Raw genomic sequence first — 5,300 nt, 5'->3', positions numbered from 1 at the left:
GGAGAAGTCGGGACTCCACGGGGTGAACAGCAACAGCCGGCGGGTGGGGAAGGAGGCTCAGGCGGCCTCAGGAAGCAGTCGCTGCTCCGGGCGCTCGCTCCCGCAGCCGGGGGCTCCTCCTGGCCGGCCTCTGGCAGCGCGGTCCCGGGCCGTCATGCTGCCATGTCCGAGCTCCGAGCACGGCCTCACCTACGGGAGGGAAGAGAGGAGGGCGGTGAGTGGCGGCCAGGCTCCGCCCCGCAGCGCGGCCGCCGGGAGCTCGCGGACCCCAAAGCCAAGTGCGCGGCGGCTAGGGCTGCTCCCCGCCCTCCCCAGCCCGGGGCCGCCACTCCCTGTCCCAGGGAAGCCCTCTGAGGGAGCGCGTCCCGGTATCGGAGCAGATGGCCGCCCTTCGCAGCGTGGGTCCCGGCTGCCTTTGTTCCGACTTCTCCCTTCCCGAGCTCTCACACGGTGTGTGGCGGTGTGTGGCGTGGCGGTTCCCTTATCTGCCGCCGGCCGGGGTGGGGGCGGGGGAATCCTGCACCCGACCCAGGCGCACCCTATGGCCCTGGAGCTCCCGCCTCCGCACTCTTGGGACCGGGATCCCGCTCCAGCACCTCTTACTAGGAAAGGTCAACACCACGGAGATCCAAATACATCTAGAGAGGGCTGGCAGGCAATAAACCCTGGCCGCAGACGGGCTCTGGTTTTATAAAGCTCGCAGGGACCCTCTGCCCGCCGTCTTGGTACTAGATGAAGTAAGTTTTGAAAAACGCGCACCAAAAGCTTTTGCTTAGAGAGAGAGAGCGCGCGCGCAGCAACACCCACTTTTATTGCCTGGGAATCAAATTAGTAGCAGAGACCTAAGAGTGAGGGTTTGCTTCACAGGTATATAAGAATATAAAAGTAAACACTGCCATGAAGAATAACAACACACTGTTCCCCAAACTTATTTTTATTCATTTCTCACAGGGTGATCTCTGGACAAAAACACTACCCTAATTAAAACTCATAGAAGAAAAAATAAGAAAGCCTTGAAGAGCTCATGACTTACTCACTTGGGGAAATTATTCAAAACAGAGGCATTAATGACCACTGACTAAGAATCATCATTACCACAGAGTAGACTTGTTGACAACAGAAAATGGCCTAGGAAGAATGCACTCCTTGAGCCATCCCAATTCAGCCCCTGTGCCTCTGCCTGAGCCTCCCCCCTTCACCCTAGGTCTGCAACTCAACATGCCCATTGTTTCTGGTCTCACAAGGGCTCATTCTCTTCCCAGGGACAAATGGCTTCATTACCAGAGGGCTTTGCTCTAACAGCTCAAACCTCCTTGAGAGGGGACTGAGCCCTGAAACAGGAGTACCGTGCTCCTGGGCTGTCCCATCTACTGTCCCTTCTTCTAGGTCAGGAAGAATCACACAGTTCACATCTGACATCTGGACACAAAGCTGTGTCGTGAATGATTAGACACTGTTAACTGAGGTCATGTCAACCTCATGAGAACCACAAAGAGCCCCCTGGTGTGCGGGCAGTGAGGTGGGGCAGGGAGTTATTGAAGAGGAAGGCCAGTGGGGAAATAAGGAAGCCGAGAACCAAAGCTTCGTCACCACTCTAGTTGACATGCCAGTGAGAGATTACTATTTATCTCATAAAACATGGCACATTCAAAAATCCTCACATCATTATAGTTACCCAAGATGCTGTTTTAGGAAATTACCTAACATAGCACTAAGGACACAGGCCCTTCATAATTGTCAGTGTGCATGCGTGTGCGTGTGTGTGCGTGCGTGTGTGTGTGTGTGTGGAGTGCAGCTCTGCTGAGCACTGGTGAAGGGAGGAGTGGCTTCCACTCTAAGAGTTTTGGGTCCTGTCGGGTCTGGGTTCCAAGCCCAGCTCCACCATGCACTGGCCAAGCGGACGCCTCAGCTTCCTCACCTACCCCCATGGCAAGGGTTAGGTATCCTGCTTCACAGTGTTGCTTTGAGAAACTATCACGAATCTGTCAGAGGACCTCGGTGTCTGGCAGAGTCAGCACTCAGTAACTATCACCTCCTTTCCCTCAGAAGCCTTTCCCTGAACAAGAGGACACGGGTCAGACAACAGTGTGACGGCCGGAAGCCGAGGGCAGGTGACAGAAACTTGGCCACTACATGCAGACAGACATTGAGCAGGTGCTATTTAGAGACGGGTGACGTCACTTGCGCCAGCCTCCCAGGTGAGCTTCACGGGTGGGTCCTGGTCTTACTTCCTACTTCCTCACCGCCTACCCCGCTGCCAAACTCAACTGTGAAATTAGCACTAGGCTGGAAGGAGAACCTACTCGCTCTTCTCAACTCACCCCCACCCAACCCCAAATACCACCAACTAGAAATGCCTTTTGGGAAAAGAGTTACTAGTACAAAAAAGCTTTGGAAGAGACTGTTTAGCCTGAGATGATCATTCCGAATGAGAATAATTAACAAGCCAGTGATGACTCCCGCGAGGTCCCACATGGCATGCCCACCTGCCTGGCCACCAGGCTCGCGCCCACCGGAAACCGGCCAGTGGAAGACCAGCCCATGAGGAGAAGATGAGGCGTCTACAAAGTCTTTTCATTGATTAGAAAACCAGTTCCCTGATGTGCTAGCCGATCTCGATCCCTGCTCCTCCTCTGTTTAATGGACAATTTTCAACATGAACATAAAACTTCTGTGTTTTTGCGCTCGTATGGAGCCTCAGGGCTCTGCTACAACCTCTCAGGTGACCGGGAGCTTAATGAACACGTCACGTGTCCACTGTCCCGGGCAGCAAGCTCGGCTCAGAGTCAGGCTTACAGTCAGGTCGCCACTTATGAGGACAAAGGATGTGAAACTTCAGGAGGACGGAAGGTGGCACATTGAGGCTGAGCAAAATGGTCCGCTCCAAACCTAGGGCAGAATGATTTAGGGAGCCCAGTGCTTACATTCACAAAACATAGTTCTGTCCGTCTGTGCTAAAGCCATCCCCCCTCTACTGCACCAAGTTCTCACATCCATCCGTGGCTGGAAGGAGCTTTTATTCACCTGTTTGGAAGAGGGAGATAACATGCTTTGCTCTTTCCAGCCTAATAGTTTGCTAATAATTACTACAAGTGGAATGGCCATACTACACAAGGCTGACTGACCGGCTTTCCTGGGGATCCGAGAAAAGTCCTCAGATCGACAGGACAAGAAATGCATCAGTGGGCTTTACCAGGTGCCTGTGCTCTGTAGAGTGCCCCCGTTTGGCCATGTCACATGTGCAAGGACAGAATCCTGCTGGCACAACATCCATATCAAAGGGGACACAGATCCTCATGACAGATGTTGTGAACCGTGGGGATCCCAGCACAGAGCTCAACACACCTCTGCCGCCGTCCCCCCGACTCCCTGCCTCTTCACAACTCACTGGATAAGACCAGGCCCTCCCTGACATTCCACGCAGAGGCCACGACATACACTTCCACTCCAGCACAGCTTACTTTACTCTCATATCCCTGACAGCTGTGGGTCATCTGGACAGTCCTCTGACTTTCAGAAAACGATGCTAGGATTCTCACAACGGTCCACCATCAGAATGCAGAGCAAGGGGCAACTGACAAACGGCTGGTCTCCTGCAAGCCCTCCTGTTTAAACAAGGGGGCAGGTAGTAGGCTGAGCTCAGTTGGGTTTGTTGCTTCCATCACAGGGGGCTATCTTTGGCAGCTGCCTGATGTCAGTGAGCAGGGAAGGAGGTGCAGGTGGAGCACGACCACCTGGGGCCAGCTGGCCGGGAGACGACCGCAGCAGACGCCGAGGAGCAGAGGTGCACTGAGGACCTGACTCCGGCTGTCACAAGCTAGGCCAAGTGTGCTGCCAGCACTGGAGCCTCGACGCCTGGGAACGAAGCCGTACCAGAGTTTTCAAGGACACAAACCTGCTTCTTCACCTTGGTTCTCTTTTTCTTTCTTTCTTTCTTTTTAAAGATTTTATTTATTTATTTGACAGAGAGGGAGAGATCACAAGTAGGCAGAGAGGCAGGCAGAGAGAGAGAGAGGAGGAAGCAGGCTCCCTGCTAAGAAGAGAGCCCAGTGCGGGGCTCTATCCCAGGACCCTGGGATCATGACCTGAGCCACCCAGGTGCCTATCTTTTTCTACTTTACTATGAAAACTGGCAAAAATACAAGTTGAAAAGAACAGTCCCTGAACATTCAGCTTCGACACTCGTATCCAGCCTCATGGTAACACTCAGACGTTTTCTCCTGAATCATGTGAAAACAAGTCACAGATGTCTTGACACTTCAGCCCTAAATCCTGTAGCATACACGTACTAAAAATAAAGCCATTTACCTACATGACCACAATAAAATTAACACACCCACAAAACCTGACAATACCTTCCTTCTATCCAAAGCCTGGTCCACACTCAAATGTCCCTATCCTGCCCCATTTTCTACAGTTTTTTCTTAAAAGCATGACTCAGTCAAGGCTCATGCATTGCATTTGGTTTTGTATCTTGTTTCTTTAGTGAAAAACAATCGTTTCACCCTGAACTCTGTTTGCATTTTTTCCCTTGACACGGAGACACGTTTTTGAAGATACCAGGCCAGCTGCATTGCAGAACACCCAACAATCTGGATTTGTCCATTTCCTCCTGATGTCCTTTAAAGTGTTCTCTATGCCCGGCTTTACAGAAACGAGGGTAAATCTAAAGGCTAGTTTAGAATCAGCTTAAATATTTTTGGTGAGACTCTACCGCGGATGATGCTGTTTATTCCACTGCCTCACATCTGGGAAGAGTAACACTGAGCACACATCAGAATAAGAGTGATCATATACATATGGAGACATACACAAATACGTATATGTGTACATGTATTAATATGTATGTATTTTATGTATAGACAGAGACAGACAGACAACTCCGTGGCCCTGAAGAATCAGAATTTTGGTGAGGGAACATGCAGGAGGGCTGGCTGGGCAGCTGGCTGGGCAGGGCTCTGTGTGTTTGGAAGAGCTTCCTGGGAGTTTTGATGGCGATGTTGAGAAGCCCTATCCTAAACCATGTCCGGGAAGCTTAAAAAGTCCTTTACCAAAGGGATCATACATCTAAGGAATATCTGCTGTCTTTCTTTGAAATGGAATCACATTTTAGGTAGGACAGCTGAAAGCATACAGCTCTGCAGGCCTGGGGAGCAGGACAGAGCCTTATAGAGAGGCCGCCCATTCCAGGAGGACTGACCGGAGCCTGGGGATGTCGTGAAGAGAAGGAGGAGCCATCTTTCCACTGACTTCAGAGCGCCCCGCCTTTCCAGAAAGGACGGCCCCGGGCTCTGGCCGCC

This window comes from Mustela putorius, unplaced genomic scaffold (genome assembly GCF_011764305.1).
Source record: "Mustela putorius furo isolate JIRA1106 unplaced genomic scaffold, ASM1176430v1.1 tig00537350_pilon_pilon_pilon, whole genome shotgun sequence".
NCBI classification, from domain to species: Eukaryota; Metazoa; Chordata; class Mammalia; order Carnivora; family Mustelidae; genus Mustela; species Mustela putorius.
This window is presented reverse-complemented; position numbering follows the sequence as displayed.